Source organism: Rhamphochromis sp. 'chilingali' (assembly GCF_963969265.1).
Source record: "Rhamphochromis sp. 'chilingali' genome assembly, chromosome: 2".
NCBI lineage: Eukaryota > Metazoa > Chordata > Actinopteri > Cichliformes > Cichlidae > Rhamphochromis > Rhamphochromis sp. 'chilingali'.
The window spans coordinates 35,848,670-35,872,667 of record NC_137930.1 but is presented as its reverse complement, the minus strand read 5'-3'; positions in this window follow the sequence as shown (position 1 = coordinate 35,872,667).

Sequence of the window (23,998 nt, the reverse complement as noted above, 5' to 3'; positions counted from 1 at the left end):
CAGATAAAATTACATAGAAATAGAAGACTCTGTCATGAAGGTTGTCGGTTGTAGGTTAAGGGACCAAAATGTTCCATTTTTCATTCTGTTGTCATCCCTTATGTGGCAGGTTTATAAAAGAAACTCAGGAGAATCTTCTCCATGGATGACATCCCAGTGCACAAATCCAGCCACACACTCAGACAAAAACTGGCTCATCCAAAGGACAAAACTCCCAAACACCAATTAAATGCTGAAGTGTATGCTGTGCAGTGCAGTGAGACGTGCTCAAACCTCTACATTGGAGAGACCAAACAGGCACTCCATGAACGCGTGGAACAGCATCGAAGAGCCACCAGGACAAGACTCAGCTGTACATCAGCATCTAAAGGACAAAGGTCACTCTTTCGAGGAAGCTAAGGTTCACAGTTTGGACTAAGAGGCCAGATGGTTTGAAAGACGAGTGAAAGAAGCCATCTACGTCCACTGCTAGCAACCATCTTTGAACAGAGGGGGTGGCCTATGACACCTGCAATCCAGTTTTGAGAACCCACACCCTTTTTCACACCTTGGCTCATGTGATGCGGCACATGATCAAAAGTTGGTCAACGACTATCTTAAGAGAGAACGCCCACTAGGGCTTAAATACCTCTGACTCTCCACCAGTTGCTCTTAGAACTGAAGAACCTTCTCAGATGAGAGGTGAAACGTCTTCAAGAAACTTAAAGAAGTCCAGATGCTTTTCTTTCCAAGCCCCTTAGACTACCATGACCTGGATGACTGAGAACCTACACAGATGCAATCCAGAATAATTCTAAAACAAACCAATGAATCACAGAACAATTATAGAAAAAAACCCAATAATGAAATTCAACTAAATATTAACTACAAGTAGAGCTTGAGGACAATACTGAAAAGCAAATTAAAAACTCATTAAACACAAAAGCCCAAAAATGACCCAACAAGACACACAGACCACAACAGCATCTGGTGTCTTCTAGCACTCTGTGCTTTCCATCTGATCCCTTTCAACTTGACTCATCATCCTTCCTGTGAGGGGGGTTTGGACCTCCAGTATGTTGTCGAGGGAGGGATACTGTCCAAAGGAATACTTCATGCCACACTCTTTAATCCTGGATGCTTCACTAGTTAAGGGAGTTCCACAAGGTGCATTCTGAGAAGTCCATTGATGTGCCTCGAGCTTTTGGTTATGGTGCCAGCAATATCTGTCCTCCTCTGCCTTTTTTTAATGCTCTCTCTCTTTCTCTCTGTGTGATCAGCCTTAGGCTGAGCCTCCAGCTGTGCACCTGTTCCCTTTTTTCTCTTCAGGTGCTGCGTGAAGAACCAGGTCTTCCACTTGTTTTCTGCCCAGCTTCACAGTTACGTTTTGGTAATGTTGGGCTCAGATTTGTGTTTGATCATATACCTACACTGATGTCGCGTCTCCTTTTTTGTTTCCCTTTGGTGTGCTCTGGACCTCCCTGCCTGGAATATGCTTGAATTTTGGACTTTAGATTTTGGATTCTGTTGTTGGATTTCCCTCTACAAAAGACAGACTGGCTCCCACAAAAACTCACCTGACTGCCTCCCCACTCTCCACAGCCACACAGTCACATTCTTACTATGTACCATTACTAAGAAAAGTAAGCTTTCCCAGTGTGATTGTAATAAAAGTGTAATAAACATCCCTAACCTTTATCTCCTGGTCTGATTTGAGTATATAAGATGTAGTAAATCATGACATTTCTACATCTAAAATTTATTTCATGTTACAACATTTGCACGCCTGTGCAGTAGGCTGGTGCTTGTCATCAGCATGTTACTGCAGTTTTTATACTTTGCAAAGCCACCCAGTGGGCTACATTGGACCGTTGTCAGGCCAACTCTTGTCCATTGTTACAAGTTCAACACAAATGATGGATGTCCATCATTTATATACAGCATATGGCTGATATATGTTTCTGTATAAATATGTTAGCAAAAGAAAAACGCTCGAGGTCTCAGAAAAAAATGATTATGTATCTGTAAGTACAACATCTTCATTTTACAAATCTTATAATAATCACTATCAGGCCCCACAGTTTCCTCTGCAGCTGCAAATGCACTACACAACGCCCTACACAAACACAGATACTGTTAAAATGTATATATTTAGACTAATATCCACAGTCTGTGGTTCATAAATGTATCATTTTGCACCATGAGATCCTGTCGTCCTTCTGCCTTGTGTGTCATTATTATAGTCTGTGAAGCCCTATTAGGTTTCGGGTTTCAGGCCAATACAAACTCTTAAACAGTTATTGGTGGCTGAAGTGATTCTGATCATCATAATATCACATTCCCTGAAGGGAAAAGGAAAATTTGATCTTTCATTTTTGGTCTCTTTGTTTTATTATCAGGGATTCGTTTCATTTTAGAAGGACTGACTGTTAAAACACAAACAGTGTGCTGAAAGGAATATGTTAGTTTGGGGAATATTACTTTTGTCCTCCAGAGCCAGAGCCAAAAAGACGTCTGGCTGCCTCTTAAGTCTCTACATTTAGTTTCAGTGTGTAAAATTCACAGTGACCTTAATGTTGTTCAAGGGTAGTAAAGAACAGAAAGATGTGAGGAGGACAGAGAAAAAGAAAAAGCAACCCTTTCAAAACAATAACAACAACAGTCTATGTTGCAATTATAAAGAAATCGAATCATTTTTTGGTAATAAAACACAGATCATTGAATTTTCTGTATATTGAATACATCATTCAGTTGTTTACAGTGTTGGCTGGAAATCACGGTGAAGCCCGAGGCAAATGATATCAACCAAATCTAATTGCAGTCAGGAGTGAGCAAACCTGGAGTCCAATCAATGAAACAAGGTGTGTGTTACAGCTGCTTTGATTTATATAAAACACTTTAGGTTTGTTATTCATGAGAAGCATCTGCTGATGTTAACCATGCCTCTCTCAAAAAGAAAACAAAGCATTTCAGAAGACTTTGTATTAAGAAACTTTGATTTGCATAAAGGTGGAAAGGGGTTAGGAAAGTAATCTCAGAGAGTTTAGATATTAATCATCCAGAGTTTAAAAAACTGTCAAAAAATAGACTGTTTAGTTCCAAATTTAATCTTATTAAAAATATAGCTTGTGTCCAACTAAGATGACTTCAAAGGGCTCAAAGGAATCTGCGGAGCTGGTGGTGCCAGAGGAAAGGTCATGGCATCAGTACAGTCAATATGATTCATTCCAAGGGGACCACAAGTGTCTCCACAAAATTTAATGGCAATCCATTAAATAGCTGTTCTGTTTTTTCTACTTGGACCAAGCATCATTACCACATAGCATAGCTGCAAAAGCATGAAGCTGTGCTGGTTAGGAGAGTGCTGGTTCAGTTACAAGTGACACATTGAACATTGAAGTGTGAACACAACCATGAATTCAGTGCCAATGGAAAGTCAAATAGGAGCTTAAAAGACCAACAAAGTCCACACTGAGAGGTGGAGTGCACGGTGGTTTCTCTAATCAAACACAGCACTCTCTCAAAAAGACACCACTATTAAACCCTATTAGACCGCTAATTATAAATGTTAGGTAAGGTTTTCATTTTGTTTACAGTTGTGGGTTGGTTAACTAAGCACACAACTACATGGTTGTGTTTAGGAAAGGATAACTGTTGGGGCTAGCCTGAGGTTGTTGCTTTAATGACAAGAGTGTTGAGTGAGATTCAAGAGTTAGGGGACCCAGCTTAGATCACCTCAGAAACTTATTCTGAACACGCAACCTGATGTGGAACTGGTCATGTTTTGAGTTTCAGTTTAAAATTACTCAACAACATCCTCTGCATGCTCGGCAATTCTAATACAGCTCCTCTGCCTAAGAAGCGCATGCATGTGTGTGCAACAAAGTTACATTTACGTATACAAACTGTATACGTCACACTGTCATGGGAATCTGCATGCGCTCAGTTGGTGCTGCAGAAAAAGTTTACCAGCCAGTAGATTTAATTTCACTTTGATCTCTCCACATGTCACAGGCTATGAGACATTGTCAAGCCTTAATGCACTGATTAGCTTAATGTTTTAATGTATCAGGTTTAAAGTTTAACAGCTGTAATGTGCAGCTGTTATGCTTGAAATAAAGAGCGGCACTCAGAGGGCATTGAGTGGTCAAATAAAAATATGAAGCCACAAATTCACAGGACCTTCTGCCCATGTGGCACTCTTATCTTCTTTGCAGCAACTTTCTGATTTTTCTGTTATATTTTGCTGTGTTGAATGTTTTCACAGTAAAACATGAATGAAGTACAATTCATCTGAAGTACTCAGGGCAGGTGGATGCTTGTCGATTTAAAAAAAAGAAAAGCATGCACACACAAAGAAAATATGAGAAACGGAAGTATCAAAACCTAACTAACTATTCTACCATAAAATAAATTAAAAATTTAATCCTGGCTTCCTCATCTTTTATTAATTGTATAAGTAACTGTGGTAAGAAGAAAGTCTGTTCTACAAAATACTCTGAATCCTAGCCCATCCTCTAGAGAGTAAAACAATTAAAAAATAAAGAAAAAAAGGAGGTTACACAACTAGTATGCAAGCTGGCCATAAACTACTGGCCAGAATCAAGCAAAGATGGTTGAAATGAAACAATGAGAGCCATTCCCAAATCCAAACCTACTAGAATGAAAGCTGGTGACCCCTTAAACCAGCTGCAGAGACTAATGCTATGGTGCAGTCGAAGCATGTGATTGGGCGCTGGTCCAAACAATTGTGATGGAGGGTGGGACAAAGGAGAAGCAGTCAAGGGAGATGAAGTCAAGGCAAAGAACGAGTGCTGGCACCAATCAGACGCAGAGGCTTCACACAGTAATTAATATGGTGAACAAACGCACATGGGGAAGGAGTAAAACCCAGAGCAGTGCTGCTGTAATTTTAACACAACTGTGGTGTTTTAACATATTTCCATGAGACACAGTGGATAATTTGTAATGCTGGCATAATGCTAGCACTCTGTGTGTGTTGCCAGCATCGCTCTACTGTCATCTGGTAGCTTAAGTTGAAAGGAAAGCTATGTTTCAAACCACAGAAACAGTTCCTTTATTGCCCATTCTGCTTCCACAAGCGTGACATACATTCCCCTGTTAGTTTCTTTTACTGTCCTTGCAGAAACTTGCGTCTGTGGGAACTGTCAGACATAACATCCACGGATATACATCAACAGCACAGTGCTCCACAACAGCAACAACAGTGTCACCAAGAATCGAAAGTACAGCAAAAATATAAGTGACCCTCAGCTCATATCACCTGGATTTGTTTAACAGTTATATTGCAGTAATAAACGACCTCTGGGAAGGGAAGTCCACACTGTGCCTCCATCCTGATGATACTTCTTTACTGGGTAGTCATGTGTGTGTTAAGCTCATGTGGTTGGTTGTTTTGCAGAATCCCAGGAACATGTTAGATTTAGTGTGCAGCTCAAGGACACTGTCAAAGACAGTCAGCAATAGGATGTTCTCTGAAAGTACCAGCATGCCCTCTTTCACCGTTTTGGCAGCAGAATCTTGATTGTCCTCTGATGACACTCTGTTCTTGACCCCACGGTTGCGCCCTTGAGATGATCAGTGCAAGCCGTGTTTGTGTTGATACTTTGTTTTAGAGCAAATACTGCTCTCACATGTGGACTTATGTTGCGCTGATTATTCTCTCTGTCGCTTTATTTGCCACTTTATCCTCCCTTGGATTCCCCTCCACTGGCCTTGCTGTCCCCAAAGACCCTGCAAGGCAAGGCAATCTAACCCTGCACAGGAAACCAGTCAGCCTGTTATTGCTGGCAGCCAATGGAGCGGCCATGTTTTAATATTTATCCTCCAAACCCCTCGTACCACATAAATCAAGGGTGCAGAGGGGCAATACTAGAACTTACCCACTGTTAACAGAAACCGCAAACGCCCTTGAACAGGAAGAAAAGGTAAATAGTGGAGCAGATTGGCGGTAAGGAAGGGTTCGGCAGAGCCAACACAGAAACTGAACCGGTACGTCGATAAACGAGGAGAGGGAAATTCAGAACTTGAAAAGAAAATGAAAAGAAAGATGTTCTGTTCTTGATTTACACTAATCAGTCACATGAAGCCAAAGGGATAATAATTTATAACACTTTGCTTTCATGACAAATGTTAGACATACCAACAGCTGCTTATATAGACACTGTATATCACTGTTCAGCATAAACAGTGGAACGCTCATATTTCCAAGAGAAGAAGAAAAAAACAGTTTTGCTTGGAGATAATTCCACCTATTCATTTATTTGGGGGATTTTATAGCATTTCAGTTGTCATATGACATACAGCATATCTAATGTGTTTCTATGTAGATTCCTCTTGTGAGCCTTGAAAAGTTTACATAATCAGATTTCGGCAGACAGGCCGGGCTGAAATTGCAGCCAGGAGAAACATTCCCAAAGGACATTCGGGGTTCAGCATGTAGTTCACACAAACTGAGGTATGGAATCCAACCTGCTAACGTCTGGCAGCCACAGCTACACAATAACCGAATTAAGCTATGGCGAAACAAAACTTCATTATTATTATCTGTGATGTATCCTCTCCTAATTCCACAGTGTCAGCAGACTCCCAAACTAAAACTCACAGCTGGATTCTGTCTGTCACTCCTGAAGCCAAGAGCAGGGGTGTAGTTAATCCTACTGGGCTAACAAATTGCCTCTTATCTCTCCTCCGAGGAATCAACTTGTCAGATTTCGCAGATAGTGCTCATGCAATGAAATGGCACAGTGCACTCCGTTTAACCACTTGAAGCCATTAGCGTGTCATGTTGGAACGGCTCAGCTCCCTGGGTCCTATAAACCCAGTTTCAGCTGGGCGCGGGGATCGACAGCCTTGGAAGCATAAGCTGGCGCCCCGACATGGTTCCTGTCACCAGCTAATATGTCAGTCATCATATTTTTTGATCCGCCACTTAACACAAGGGAAAACACTCAAGCCATTCACTTCTGACCCTTGAGAAAGTTCCTGTTTTTTGCCAGACCTCTAGTTCAGTGTAAAGCCAGCCTCTCCCAGAATCCCTACAGCATACAAACATCATGTTACAGCAAACTGATAAAGGGCAGAGGTTTTGTATGCTTTTGATTTTGCTCATGCTTGCGTTGTAATTTAGTTTCAGAGCAGGTACATAAGTGTGAGGAAACACTGTGCGCATTTCCCTCATAAACTCTCCGGGCGTTCATGCATATCTCAGTCGATGATAATGTCTGTTTCTAGGTGTGCTAAAGCCCAGTGTCACAGGGAGTATCTGGTGTCAGGTACGCTGCACGTGCTCAGCCCGCCTCGCTTTTATAGAAAGCCCAGATGTTTGTTAGAAGGTTTAAAGGCAGCTGAACCGTGGCGTGGAGCTCAGGCTGTGTAGCAAGCCATAGCTTTTAGTCTGCTACTCTGTTATTACAGGTTGCTAATTCTTTTCAGGGGCGTGCAGTTTGAAGAGGAGGTATATGGAGCTGAGAATAGTAACAGCACCCATGGGGCCGATAATGTCAAAAGCAGTCTTGATCAAACCTGTACGAGTCTGAGAGGCTTTTTATAATTTCTTGCTTATTCTGAAAAAAGGGGACATGAAGTGTTGAATGGTTGCTGGTTTGGCCGAATGTTCATCTGTGTGTGAACAAGCACCCCCTTGAGTGCTCTTATCAGTGTAATTTTGTTAGGAAAGGCAAAAAGAGAAAGGGAGACAAATTAAGTAGCCGATCGAAGAAAAAAAAAAAAAAAACCAAAATATCAAACTATACTATCTATATAAATGTGTAATCTGATTCAAGAAGTATAAAATATATCGGGAAAAAACGTCTTCATCCTTCCTCTTCCTGGAAATAGTTGAGGAAGATAAAAGTTCCTGTGTGTCATAAGTACGGTAGTTTTTCTTGAGATGATGACAATTTTAACGTTGGAAGTCTTTATGGTCAAAATGGCAAACAGCATACGAATCTTTTCATTTTAAAGTTATCCAGCAATATTATAACTCAACCTGACAAGACTTTAACATGTCTGCTTGTAAATTTCAAGCCAACCTCAAGTCAGATCCGCTTCACACATGCCTAGAGTCCGTTCGGTGACCTCCCATTTCCCCATCTAGACAACCACTGGCTGTCAGGGAAGGTTGTAGGGGAATATTCCTGGTCTTCTCTTTTTTTGCCATTCCTTGACAGGGACAATTTCGAGCAGACGGGAAAGTGTGGACAGAAAAGCGAATGATGCACAGCAAAGGGCCTGGGGTGGATGAAGTCCAGACCACTTTAGTAATAGATCAAGGCTCAGCCACACTAGAGTAAAAATAAGAGGGCAACGTCTTTGTGTCTGGAAGAAAACAGTTGCATGGTGACTGCTGTGAATTTGTTTGTGCATTTGGCAATCGATTGAATTTAGTTTCACCACCAAATGGTCATCCAGGGGTGACCGGATTCGATCACAAAGAGTCATGGTGGGAGGCAACCTGTCTCTAAAAAACCACGGTCCAACTCAGACTGAGTGCAATCACTTTCAGGCAGATGATTGAATTTATAAACGCAGACGGATTGCCAACACGTTGCAATCAGCCTGGGTCGGTCTGCGCTGATGATGAGTACGACTGGTCTGCAAAGTGTCTCTTTGCAATAAGGGATTCGACTTAACTGCTTGTCCACTGGTCGTATTCTGGTCACACTCACCTTTCAGTTAAATTGCCATCTTGTAGAAATGTCATTATTAATGGAGGAATCCCTACCTTTTTGTTTGAAATGTAGGCGGTTCTGCCAGGACTCTGAATATATATAGTTAATGTGAATCACAGATATCTTATTCTCATTGATTTATCACAGTTAATCAACATATTATAAAAACAGATTTTCTGTGAATAGCTGCAGTCCTGGTCTCTGTCTTTGAAGCAACCATTTCAAAGTCAACAAGATCACAAGTCTGTTGCTTGCAATGCCGTGGTCTCCAATCACTATTTTTCTTATTGTAGCATAAGCACTTTTCCCTTAACCAGGTGAGCTCCAACAGCACCCTTCAGGTGACAAATTAAAGGAAAAAACAGTGTACCATCAGAAAACTCATGGCAGTCTGGCTTTTGCATCCCTGTGGTAATTGAGACTGAAAACCTGTGTTTTCCACACAAGAAACTGATCAGGATTCAGAAACTATAAAGACCTTACAGCAAAAATCAGCTGTAGTATTGGCATCAATAAAATCTTATACATATCCATCCATGGGAATATTTTAATCCTTGACGAGAACCACACCCATAAGAGAAAGATTATTTAAAAAATGCCACTTACAGCGCTGCAAAGTCACATGATCAACTGAATATGAGTTCAAGGTTGGTTTTAAAAAGCCATCAGCCTGTATGTGTGAGCATATACACATTTCACTAACTATCAGGGAGAATATAATGAGAAGCAGAAAAGTGGGGAGGAAACCTTGAGTCAAAAAAAAAAAGGTGGAAGATCCTTGCCCGAACATCTTGGATAACTAGGTGGAAAAATTTGTGTCACAGGGCGGCGTTGCTGACAGTGGCAGAAGATGACTCTCATGGACCAGCTGCACAGTGACAAACAGCAAACAGCATGGTTTTATCCTGCTGCTGCTCATGTTAAAAGTATTTTCTCCTTCTTTTACTGTCATCTTGTCTCACAGTATTGCCTCCGAGACAAATCCCCGAGTTAGTCATGAAATCTTTAAATAAATTCAGTCGAATCCGTCATGGCCCTGGGTTCTTGTTTAGAGTTTGCTGAATTTTGGTTCTTGGTGTTTCACAGTGTTTCTCTGTCTTGCTTCACTTTGTCTCATCTATGTGTCAGGCCTTTTATCCTCTTGGTTTCCACTTCTTTCCACGTCTTATTTTAGCAGTCCTGGGTTAAAGGGCAGGCTGTATCTAAATGGAGGACATCATTCAACAAAATCCCGAAAAACAGTTCATCAAAACACAAAAATACCAGCAGGCTTAAGCCGATAAATGGGATATTTCTGTAGATGTTGTCAGTATCACTGTGGGCATCACTAAGGGAAAGGCATTAGAGTATAAACAGAAAAGGACCAGGCACAGAGTGCTTGGATGTTGAAAGTGGAAGTAGCAGTAGCAGCCAGACAAGCCAACAGGGTACCTTAGAAAAGTGCGCAGGGAAGAGCGATTGTGGTGCTTGATGGGCCTCACACCAGCAATCACAAGGACTGAAAGCTGGCTAACACTGCAGGATGTGGAATATGTAAATTTAATAATCAAGTCTGAAGTATAAAACAGAGCAACCCAGTCCTGTTTAGGAAGTGATGCTTTTCTGCAGACTCTCTTTACAAAAAAGGATTCGATTTTTCAATGTCAAGTGGCCATTTATTCTTCTGCATAACCCGTGTACATAACCAAACCTTGTCATCACAGAACCTCCAACCTAAGAAAGCTCAGGTTTCTCCTGCCCCTGCACTTTGCTCCACTTTGTCACCAGATGAAACTGCTCTTAACAGCTTTATTTTTTTTGCCTGACCCATTCACACCCCAGCTTTTTTGTCCTTCCCATCCAGGCTCTATTCATATTCCCCTTTTTACTTTCTCTACTCCATTCTCCAAAGTTCACCTGCATTCCCCCTATCCCATTATCAAAACCATTTTACCATGCCGAAGCGACTTGCTGATTCTTCCCCGACACGAACAGCCTGCCTTTCATAGAAAAGTGCTCCCCCTCTCTCTCTCCCATGAATGCATGGTATTAATAGCATCTAGCATGCAGCTTTCATTGCAGTCTCACAAATGGAAATGTTTTGTAGGAAGGTGTACATCTCACATTTCTCTCAAAAGGAAGTCAGAGGGGTAAGTGCCACACCACTGGCGCTATTACATTTTTTTTCAGGGTATGGCTGAATTATTGATCACATTAGTCTAAAAGAGTGGCAGCTCACTGATCAATAACAGGCCCTTAAGGTTCCATTAGCTGTATTGTTCAATAACGACTGGTTCTTTTGCGACGCATTCAATGAGTCTTTAAAGGCAAAACTCCCTATTAAGTGAATTCAGGCCATATGAACCCTCGTCTAACATAAAGGTGACATATGACACAGTGGTTTGCCGGCATTTCACTTTTATTGAACACATAGCTATATTAAGATTGATCACGCTGAATCAGCTGACAGATCTGACGTATTCCTGTATAATAAACATGTTACAGCTGACATTTACACATCCAGTCAAGCATCCAATTTGGGAGAGGTCAGTAGGAAAGCCATTAAATTCATCGTGGGCAGTAGCACAAGTAATATTTATTCATCTGACTGGCCGAGTGCTCGCATAATGTATCGATTTATTCTGAAATGAGACTGAGTAAAATAAATTGAGATGGATACAGTGGCAGATTAGACAAAACATACAGTGGGCTTCTCTCTTTTTGATTCCCCATTTATGGATGAAAAAATGATTTAAAGACAAAAAGGGACCCTCAACCCAACATCACCTGTTTTTTGTTTTTTTAATGCCAAAACATAAAAAAAGTTTCAAACACACACCAATCAAGAAATGATGTTTGTAGATTTAACAAAGTATTACAGAGTCACTGGTTCATCTGTGTTGTGCTATTAAAATAATAAAATGTACTCTGTGAAACAAAGAAAAATTTGCTTCTCATAAAGCAAATTATTTGGACAATTTGTCTTTTAAACTGCTTTCTGCATATAAAAATATTTGAACATCTTAGAATAAAGGACAGAAAACAGCACAGGAACAAAAGAGATCAATTAACAAAATTATTCCTATAAAATATATTGGAATGACCCCACTTGGTCATTTCAGTCACTGAAACAGCTTGGTCTCTTGAGGGCTATCCAACCTAGAGCCATGGCACCAATAGTGCCATAAATTGTTAGGAAAATATATTAAAGTATTGAGGTTTCTCTTGTGCCCTCATGTGCACATTGCTCAGGAGTTGCTACCATATTGTAGTAAAACTTGAAAAAGTGCAACACAAACCAAATTTGGCAACAGTTCGTTTTCAGGGTAAAAAGCACAACTTCTCAGTTTCACTACAGCTCGGAGAGCAGCTGGTTAATATTTGTAGATAAGTCCATCACTTCTGTTTAAACTACCACCATTGCAATTTGATGGAGACCAAAGCCAGACCAAAGCAATTACAAGGACGTAAAGAGAATACATATTGTGCTTGGAACATTAGCAACTATTTTCAAAGCAACTTTTGTCAACCTCCAGGCAAAACATGCAACAGGTGGAGGAATAATTCTTTTCCCCTAACAACGACCAGTGTCTAGGCCTGTGTGGCTATGACTGTATGCATTTGATCCTATATTATCACCATGATTATCAATGTTGAGGTTGTTTTGCAAAACAATTAATGCAATACACACTCTTTATTTTTCTTAAAAGTAATGCAGTACTGTACATTAGAGAAGGTAATTTGTTACATTATTTTCTCGTTACTCTGTAAAATGACTTGAAATGTATTTAACACATAATTACATGTTAACAATATAAACCTTAGGCTACAATTTTACACGCCAACACAAATCCCTATCAGAATGAGGGCATACATATGATCTTGTAGTTTTTAGGTATGAACACAAAACTACAGAAGAGGATTAGGGCCACTGGAAAAAAAAAAAGTGGGCATGTCGGGTTTTTTTTCTTCTTTTTCAGAATTCTGAGAAAAAATTAAAGTCAGAATTCTGACTTTTTTCTCAGAATTCTGAAAAAGAAGAAAAAAAGACGTGCCCACTTTGTTTTCAGTGGCCCTAATCCTCTCCGTACAAAACAGATTTGAAAGCTAGTCCAAAGAAAGCATGCTAATGTTTTGAAAACAGATAGACAGGAGGCTCAAGCCTGACCACTCGTCACTGCCTCTTTTACCTGTTGAAGTTCAGGCTCTGGCTGCAGGACTAAGGTCAGCATACACTCAGCTTTATCATCACTCTGGGTTCTTGGCTAGCTTTGTGTTAGCATGCTTTCTGTGCAGATGATGAAATGTGGTGATTGTATTTATAAGTAGCACAAGTTAACATAACATGGTTATTGGTCACGTTCTGCAAAATCTCATTAGTAGCAGTAGATCTATATCTGCCCTGTGATGGACTGGCAACACAATGGATGGTGTCCTAGGCTCCAGTCAGAAGGACCAAACATTGAAAAAGAAATTTAAATACATTTATAAGACAAATGTTTGAGATGATAGTAAGAACATTAAAATAATGATATGATGTCAAACTCGATCAGTGGTACTGATTATTGGAAACTGTGACAGTACTTTACTGTTTGTCAGTTTTTCTAATACTTTCACAGATGATGCCCATGCATGATCACAAACAGTACAGTGTGAAGTCATACAGTATGCAAAATGCATGCAGGAGGCAGATGGGGCAAAACAAAAAATACATAATGAAAAGTTAGTTTAGCAACTATAACTAAAAGTAATGATAAACATTAAAACTTTGTTATTATCACTCAGATATAAGCCTGTTAGCTTAGTTAATGTGTGTTTATGGCTGTTTAAATATTATTGCTAACATTTATCAGGCTCTGTGTTTGACATGTATTTAGAGTTTTGGCTGATAGTGGAGCAGACTGATTGCTTTGGATGGAAAATGAACCACATTGTTATGAATATAATTTTCCAGAGGGGGGGGGGGGGGGACACAGTTGCAGAGCCATTTTCATAATCCTCTGTGGCTCATCAATAATACTATACAATAATACGTTAAGTAAAAAATAGTACTGATGGCTTTCTTGTTGCTTACAATCTGCGAAAACATCTTGAAGTCCTGCATTTTCTGTTTACCCCTATTTTGTTTTCATTTCTGAGTTTCCATTTCTATTTTAATTATGCTGACACTGATGGCGTGATTTGTTTACTTTATGTTGCTACTTTACTGAAGAGGAAAAAGAAAAATTAAGGGCAACAAAAGCAGCGCAGAATGGTCTGTTAAGTAATTTTCTGATGGGTACTTATTTTCAGATGACTAAAAATGAGATCTGATTGTGTTTTTTGTTTGATTTTGCTCACCTTCATCAACATGCAGGATTCCTTCCCTTTCACTCTCTTCATCGCTTTGAAGTCAGACTTTATTTTATTTTTTCAGGACCTTTGTTATTTTTTGCATCTATCCTCGGAAATAATGAACCTTACAGCCTTTTTAGCGCAGATGAGACAAAACGTGATTTTCATGCCTGGTAAACAGAAATAACAAACATTTTGCATATTTAGTTTAGAGTGTTGCAGGGCCTGTTTGGAGAGAGACTCTAGTGTTGTTCTAGCAATCATTTACAGATGTTCCCTAAATGCCTCACATGTGGGGAATTATTAATTTGGTGCTTTGAAAAGAGGACAGCTGTAAGGAGACACTGGTTGGATGCGTGTGTGTGACTGTGCCTCTTCAAAACATAGCAGAGCAGATTGTGGGTTGCAGTTTTCTTAAGACTTGCTCATCCAAACTACACGAGTGAGTGACTGAAAACATTTGTCACAGGAAACCAAAGGCAATAAATAATAAAATAAAAAATTGGAAACATCTATCTTTGTGAGAACAAGTTTGAGTTTTAGACAGTGTCAGCTAGAAGTTTTTGGCTGGGTGTCTTTTGTTTTCTATTAAAAGGCCAGTGTGAGAGTTAAGATTAAGTGTTAAGGTGTGGTTTTATTACCAATTTGTGCTAGTTAATGCAACTGCTCATCTAAATGACCTCATTCGTGGCAGTGCACTTCCCCAGATTCCCAGCAACACTCCTGCCAAGTTTCAAGAAGATTGAACAAGTCCTTGTTGAGTTAACTAAAGAAGAGTCGAAGGAAGACTATAAGATATTAAAATATTATGATACTTGTTGATTTATTAGGAAGCTACCCTGAGTTAGGTTTGTATTTCTAGTCCATTGCCTGGGACTAGACTGGCTATAAACCACTTGATCATTTGCTGGTGCCTCACTGAAAAATCTATATCAGGGGTGTGAAACATAAGGCCCAGGGACCAGAATTGGCCCGGCAAAGACTCCGTCTAGCCCTCTGGATGACTTTGGAATATGTGACAGAGGACACAGATTTTTGACTTTTAACTGTATTTTCATGAATTTTACCCCTTTTCCCCTCTGATAAAGATCGCCCCCACTAGCATTCATATTGCATTAAAATAATTAGGTAATAAATGTTTTTACTATTGACTATAGAAATTTCTTAAAATTAAAAAGTCTTTTAAAATAATAGTAAATCAAATCAAATAGGACATTTTCTGTCAATTCAGTACTTTTTTAATTACAGTCTGAGCAATGAGCAATGTAATCGTGCACATTCATTTATTCATGCTGACAGATTTCTTTCATTTACTACAGCAGAATTTCTTTATCATGTGGAAAACTGTACTGTTGGAATTGCACTTCTTTTTCTTATATTAATTGCTATTAACTGTGTCATTAAACATGTATTTACACTTACAGAAAGGACGTTTTGTTTTGGTTTGCATCTTAAGATTAAAGTGGGCTGTATGTGGTCGATGATATGAAATGAGTTTGATCTACATGAATGTGAGTTTCATTCCTTTTTACTCGATAAATATAATATTTAAAATCTTGGCTATGATGTGTTTTATGATGAACCCGATGAAGGCCACAAGCCAAACAATAAAGTTGGCCTTTATACCACAGTTGTTGCTGAAGCTTGTCACTCTTCAGACGTCTAGACAACTCTGATCCATGCACCTTGGAAGTAAGGCGTCCAAGAAGGCTAGAAATTTTGCTAGAAACCTCCAGTCTTCCTCACAAGTTTATTCAGCCAACCTGCAAGTATTGACTTCACCCCCAGTGCCATTGCCAGGACCCTAAGCAAGATTAGCTTAACTTGTTAACAACCTAAACATGAGAGACATCCCTATATCCCATGTTCAGTTAGCCTGCAAAATTCCCATTAAATGTATATAGTACAGAAGCTGGCTGCAATTCCCCAAGAAGGCGATAGTCCCCAATGAGAAGAACCAGCTGGCGCTAAATGGCTAAAATTACTTACTTCTAGACAAAAAGGGCCCATTTTATTTTAGTTTCAAATATCTATAATCTGTAAATACATCTATGCACTTTTTATTTTTCCTACAGCTGATTTTTGCCATAAATGCTTATTTAAGGATTTCTAAATTAGCATTGTCTGAAGCCTGCCGGTTTCCAAACAATAAGTACAACGTAGCAGTCGTGTCTGTTGTGATTTAATTATCAGGTGGTGCTGTAAGTTCGCTACTGATGCTCTTCTGATATTTAAAATAATGTAAAGAGGCTCATGGTGGATGACACGCAAGGTATTTTAATAATATCAAAACACCAAAAAGTCTATGGACAGAAGCTCCTCAGGGTTTCATTCATTCTAGTTTGGCTGAGATGTGTCTCTATGAAAGACGAAGTTCAAAGGTAGCAGTTTAGAGATCCTATTAGAGGTTATCTGACATCAGCATTAAGCTTAAATCAACACTTTGCATCTGCAAGCATGTATTCAGACAGACATTAGACTATGTGAAAAACACTGCCCTGTAATTCATTTGACTGGAGCACATCCAGCAGCACCGCAGGAGTGCCAACGCCCGCCTGAGGCTCAAGATGACTTTGTAATGATGAAGCTTCATTTCTTGAGTTTACATCACAGCTCCTACTTCACTGAGTCACAAATGAGACCTTTGAAAGTGAAGGTAGAAACACAACACACAAGGTGATTAAGAGTTGTAGTTTTGTAAAATGTTTATGTCTCCTCATACTGCTTGTATTGGAAATGTTTTGATTACATTGAAATATTATGCTTTTTCTATGATTTTAGTCCCCTGTATAATCACCTTAACTTCTTGTTACCTTTTAATGGTAATTATGTTTCGCTGACTTTAGTCTTCCACCTTTTCTCACATTGCACATTCGATTTTGAAACATATTCCTTTTCAAACATGTCTCATACACAATATTTGCCTTAAAGTTTTACTGTTAGAAGGGTATAAGAATAAAAGGATGCCTGTCAGGCTAACGGTAATCCTACCACCATTTTAAAGTAACTAAATTGCAACAAACGATGTAGGGGAGTTGATCAAGTAAAGAAAGAACAGTCATAAATGAAAGCTAACGGTCTTTCTCACTGGTGTATTCTTTTTTTTTTAATCCAATAAAAGTATTTTTAGCTGCTGTTTTTGCTTTGTGCAAATCATCTATTGGCTTTCAGTAGGGATGCATCCATAGACCTCTTAAAGCCGCACTATTCTTTGAAGAGCCATATGTGTGGTATAGTGTCCCAGTAAGTGAGAGGGGGGAATGATGGATGAACCAAGACAATCAGCTAAACCCTGAAAGTGTTAGTTGTAGTTAAGAAAAAAAAACCCAAGTGATAACTTTGACTTGATACTGACATTTGTGTGGTATTTTGAAATTTGGAAACAGAACATTAGAACTGCTCATACGTTACTACTAATAACTTTACTGTTAAGATGACCACATAGTAGGTGCTGGGATTTCCTGTTTCTCTTTCCTGTAAGAGAAGGATCCCTCATTTCTCTGGCTGGGCATGTAACTTCTCTGAGATGATTTCTAATAGAATCTTCTATGGTTCAGTATTATTTATGTTTTTATTCCATGTGTAACCTCTACTGCTGATTTCACTATTTATGTATGCATCTGTCATATTATTTCCATTATTAATATTTTCAGGATTTTTTTTTCCTGCAGCATATAATGATGTACGTGTCAGAGCCCAGTGCTCCGAGGAGCTGTGTGCTATGTGCTCAGCAGGACCTCTTCAGCCTTTTTCTTGGACCACTGACTGTGACTATCATGATGGCCGGAAAATCTTTGGGGCTGTAATGAGCTAAAATTGAACAGAGAGATGGCTCCAGATGGTGGTGTCATCGTGGTCCTCTGTCCCATCTCCAATTCAAATCCCGGACCTGCATCCGCATAGTTGGGTAACCGAGGATGCCATGGCTATCTCGAATCACAATGGACTAGCATCGAGTGGGAAAGAAAATACAGTCTATTATTTCATCTATTATTTGCTTTTCCTTTAGTGAAAGGAGCTCTTTATTTTTTTGGAGAATAAGAAGAATTTGGGGATTCAGGTGGAAGAGAATAAAATACAAAGCATCAATCCAACAAGGCATGTACACAATGCATTTCATCATGTCTGCATCTGTTATCTTAATTGCACGGATAGATTAAATTTTTTTCTAAAGTGCAACCGAATTTTCAGAATGTTTTACTCATTTTTTCCCTGGAAAATTCAGCGTTTTAGTATTCTATAATTACTTCCTTATAGCAGTTTTCATGTTTGCTGCTACATGAACATGCTGGATATAAAATTGCAAGGCGATATGCAGTCATGAGCTCTCTTTTATTGTACTTAATTAAAACAGCAGGAGTCAATTAATGTTGATAATTAACAGCTACGGCAGTTGCATTACATTTCTTACATTTCTTGCACAGCACTTGTTCAAGATCTGTTAAGTTGCTAACTCACCTAGTGGTCTATCGTGATAAAAATGTCAGCAGAACTCATGGATACAAGCAAAGTTGACCCAGACAAAGTAAAGCTAGTTTTTGGCTACAAGTCCGACACGGTACCTGACATATTAGTCAGAGGTCCCTTTACTACGGTTTTATGCCTTTACGGTTTGTAGCCGCGGACCTGTTTTATATACGCGCGGAATCGTTTTCTTTTCGAGATCGCTGCAAAAAGTGCAGCCTTACCTAATGTCCACCCTACTGTTACTCATTTTATATTAAGATTTAAAAATCTAGTTGGTATTGGTATGGCGAGTAACCTTCAGTAATAGTAATAAATCACATTCATGTAGTTGTAAAAAGCATGATAATATATTAAGTAATCCAAAGTATTCAGAATACGTTACTCTCATTGAGTAACGTAACGGAATACATTACAAAATACATTTTGGGGCATGTATTCTATAATCTGCAGTGGAATACATTTTAAAAGTAACCTTCCCAACACTACTGCTTGCTTAGGAGGTCCTCTGTGTCCCCCGTAGCAGAGACTGTAGCATCTACACAGGAAGTGATTTGCATTCTTTGTATCACTTTGCCACCGATGGTTGGTTGCTAGCAGACATTCCTGTCTCCAGGTGACTACTCTAATATATTTGCAATTGTGTCACATCTCAGTCAGCAATATCTTTACTCTCACAGGTGGTCGCTTCAGTAACTTAACTCGTCTTTGCAAAAAGTTTATCTCAAGATTCGCACACTTTATGTTATCAGCTGTTATGTTGCTCGATGTTGCTTGGAATCGCAGAATGTGGTTGACTTTTTGTGGTGTCTAGTCGCCTCGTTACTGCTAATCACTTTCTGTGGATGGTATTTGACCTGGAACTGGATGATAGATGGATAAATCTCTTCTTGTTTGACCAAATTATAATTTTAAATCTAGCGTAACTGACCTTTTAGCCACAAGAACAATGGCAACAAACTTATCATCATTATATTATTAGCTTCTAATATCCCAAAATCAGAAATTATGCTATTTATCTTTCTCCCTTACCAACTTGAGGGGAAAAAACATGTTGTTTTTTTCCAGTTCTAGTACTTAAATTAAGGTCGGGAATAAGAAAGCATGTTTTAACTCAACAAAAGTTTTACTGCTTTAATAACCCTGAAACTGTCTGATGGATCGAAGTGAAGCACAAAGAGAGATCCATCAGTTGACTGGCAGCTTGCTAATGTTAGTGTTTGTAAACTGTGGTAAAAATCAAACTTTTGCAGCCTCACTTCAGTTTAGGACAAGATGAGAAAACAGCATTCACTTTTGGCAGAAAAAATTTCAACACACAGCAAAAGAACAGCTGTAAATAATGCAGGGACTGCTTTCTGGATTTCATTTAGCTGTTAATTAATCTTATTAGTAACATGTGTTTTTATTTTTATGGAAACAAAACAGCCTTTACAACCGTGGTGAAATCCACTTATTTAGTGAAGGGGACATATTATGACTTTCATTATTTTCTGTCATAAAAAATTACTTATTTTAATTTAATAATTTCATCAAATTCCCAAAAAAATTAGGAATGCTGTGTAATATGTAAATAAAAATTGTGTGCAAATATTAACATAACTCTTAAATTTAATGGCTGCTGCCGTCAAAGTTTTTAATTTTGTCTCAAAAGTTGGGACAAGGGCAACAAAAGGTAAACAGTACCAAAAGGAAACAATGGGAGGAACGTTTTGCAGCTAATTAGGTTTACTGGCAACAGTCAAGCAAAACAACTGGGTATAAAAAGAGCATTTTATAGATGTTTCTCAGAAGTAAAAAGGGACACAGAGTCACAAATCTGCAAAAACCTGCATCTATACATTCATGCATTATGTACAGTATACAATATAATCGTTTATAATGTTGGATTCCTGTCAACTTGAGGTCTAATGGAGGTTAAAGATCCACCACTAAATTAATAACCCATATAATAGTCCAGAAACAGCACCATCTTCTCTGGAGCAAAGCTCTTTCAAAATGTGGTCGACCAACCTTTAGGCCTGACTGAGGGCCACATTCACATTTTTGAGCTCAAGCTCTTTAGGTCCTGTTCGTTCTAGAATATCATAGAATGCCCTCTATGAAACTCTCAAGAGTGAGAGATCTTGAATATTTAAGAGCTTTTCTGACACTGCTAAATAACTGTGAGCACAGAAGCCAGTTCAAACGGTTCACAAGGAGCAGCCAATAGGAAGAAAGTTAACTGGTAAGGGTGGCTTTAAACAAAGAGAAGCTAAAGCAACGTTTTTTAGACTGAGGATGGACTGAGTGGGTCAAGGGTCAGTTCAAGGCATGCAAAGCTGCAGAACGATCCATAAATAAAAATATGAGAGGTAAAAATAGGTCTGTTTTAACCATCAGCATAAACAAACATAAACACAGTAAGAATATGCTGACAGAAACTAGATTATACACTTTGCTGTACCCACAGATGCTCATAATCAGTGCAACACAAGCAAATGTTATAAAAAAAAATCCCATTTGCACAATCCTGTTTTAATCCAGTATTTATTATGATATATAATCCCCCCGGCTAATAGAAATTCCCTAAAATGAAGGAATAGGAGCAATAATTCTACTTGTATTTCACTAGTAAAAATTTAATAGGGGACAGTAATCATGAGTGAAGGAAACAGGCAGGAAATGTGGGATATGGTGCAGAGGATGCCAACAGGACACACGAAGGACACATGAAGGGAACAAAATGGGAAGGTCACTTCATGAGGGAGCAGAGTCATTCTAAACAGGCTCTCAGACAGAGCGGTATGTTTGTGGTTATCCCAGCCAGGCAGCAGGTGCTGGTTTGGTCCCTGCTCCAGTGAGCTGTGTCTAGGTGTCTGGGTGGCTCCACTCCCAGATGGGGCACAACAAGTCGTAGAAAAAGAGAGAGTGTGTGTGCATGTGTGTGTGTTTATGTTAGTGCTAGATGAGGTGAGCGGAGGTGAGCTGCCATGTGGATGAGGTGATTAGATTAGCAGCATCTGAGGCCTGGGCGCATGTCCGGGTGTCTGTCTGAGGGTCAGGGCTCGTCTTTCTCTCTCTTCACTGTACGTTCAGCTGCTCTGTGATTAGCCGCTGATGGGTGAAGTCACACAAAACTTAGGCCAGTGCCAACTTTTCTTCTCGGTAAACAAGGTGACCGTGTTCCACATTTGCCAACATGTCTCTACTCATCGAAAATTAATGAGCTCACATCCGTGGGTTTCTTGGCTGATGGCGATATATGGATTATGTGTACATACAGAAGGAGTGAGCTGTCATCTGGCAATTTGCTCTGTTTGGTCTGCTCTTCTCTCAGGGTGTTTTCATATTTGTGCTGATTATGAGCATTTTTGACCCAATACACATAGGTAATAAACTCGGGAGCTAAATCAATCATTTAGAGCATTGATTTTTGTCTTTTCCAATCCACCTGACAACATGTAGAAATTTAATAAAACAGACTAATGAGATTAAAAAGAAGCATTTTTTTATCTATAGAGTAACTTCACCTGTGCTCCACATTAAAAACCACTGGGAGGATGTGAAGGAGACAAAGGACTGTCATAGCCATGATGCAGAATTAGTGGTGCAAAAATGGCCTGTTAATTTTGATCAGCTGGTCAGTTACATGTGTACATTTCAGGGATGATGGTACAAAGGAAAGGAGACATGCAACTCTTATTATATCAGTTAAAATATTTCAACCTTTTTTTAAACCATTAGTTCAGGTACCACACAACAACATTAACCAACTCCTGTGTTTAGTCTCTAGTATAACACTTTAATTTCACTGGGATAGAAAATGTTGTCTGACTGCAGGTAAAGCAGCGAAAATGTTCTAAAGATCATGTCCATCTAAACTGCTTTCATTGTGGTCTCAGCCATACAGGTCTGGAGACCAGTCAGCAACCTCCTGGCAAACTGAGACTATTGACAGTAAAAGACTGACCTTTTGAAACATGTTGGTGTCAGTGTAACATCAAACTTTTAATCTGAAGGTGATTTGTTTTACGTTAGTTACTCAATGTCTGCAGACAAGTCGTAATCATGCAAACCACAGGTATCCACAGCAGTCTGCTAGTGGCCAACGCAATCACGATGAGCTGTTTTGGAGCAGCACCCTCTTTGCGACCAGTTTCAGTGACAGCCTCTCATCACATTTTTCCTGAGTAACCAGTGGTTGTCAGGAGGTCATCAACCAGTCTCTAAGAGTATGTTACTGAAGTCTTAAGGCCCCAGTGTACCCACCGGTAATGTCATAACAGAGTGATGATGCGTGGCGCCGTTCAGACAACACCGCCATATCAGCGCTGATATAAGAAGACAAGGAATCGAAACCAGAATCAAAGACGCTGACAAATTTTTTCTTCAAAGACTTTCCAAAAAAGTCGTATCCTTTCAGACAACTGCAGATTCTCTGACCTCTGTATGTACACATGTAGTTCCTGAGTAAGAAACCAGGGTGTTTTTTAATGTGAAATGACATTTTTAGCGTTTATAATATTCAGCCTGTATTACCAAAATTGCTTGTGACTTCTCACAACCCTCTTGGAGTACATACAAGAGGCTGTGCTGGAGGCTAATCTAGAATTGGATCACACATATTCACCAAAAAAAGATGGAATCAGCAGGGCACAATAAAATTGCCTGTTTCAAACTTGGAATCACTGGCACTGGTGGCTACAGGAGGGGCTACTATGAGAAATCCATCATCACAAAGGGCCCTTTCAGGGAGATTTTCCAAAATCTGAGACTTTAGAGATTGTGGTTCATTTGTGAGTCGATGTGACAAATCAAAACAGACAGTAAAACACAATGTAAATGTTTGCCTTTACCAACCACTAAAACTTACAAAGTAAATATTTCCGGTTTCCTTCCTTCCTCACACTTTTCAGTTGTGTCTTTTTTCTGTCTTTGGTTTGTTGCCGCTGGAGCATCACCTGCAGAGTGCTCCTTTAAAAGGTTTCACCTTAAGAGCTACTTAAGTCTGCCACATACATATTCAACATCCTTCCAACTTGAATAACCTCTTTTTGAATTTCAGCATCCCTATGTGAGTGACGCACGTCTTTCTGTCTCGTCAGTGCTTGGTTTGGCTGGCGTGGCTGGCAGCCGGGGTACCCAGGTGTGGTGCTGGAGGTACCCAGCTGTGAGGCCACCAGCCCAGGCATGAATCATAACAGCGTCCCCCTGTCATCCTGTCAGTCACGGCTGACAGAGGTCTCAGCAGGACACACAGCGTGGAGGGTGACAGAGTGTCTGGTGGCAAGTTTGAAACGTGAAAGGCCATGTGATGTATGTGATGTATGTAGTCTGTGTGTGTGTGTCTCCAGAAGAAACATTCAGCATCTCGTGTGCGTGACTCAGTGAAGAAGTGTAGCATAATGGTCCAAAGAGGTGTGTGTCTTCAGAGCTGCAGTGCATTATGGCTGTGAAGTACAGTACTGAGGCGTAACCATGGATGGAGAGAAATTGCCTGGTCACTCTCAGCATGAACAATTCTCTCTCTGGCTTTTGTACTCCTTGTCTCTCTGCGCAGTAGAGTT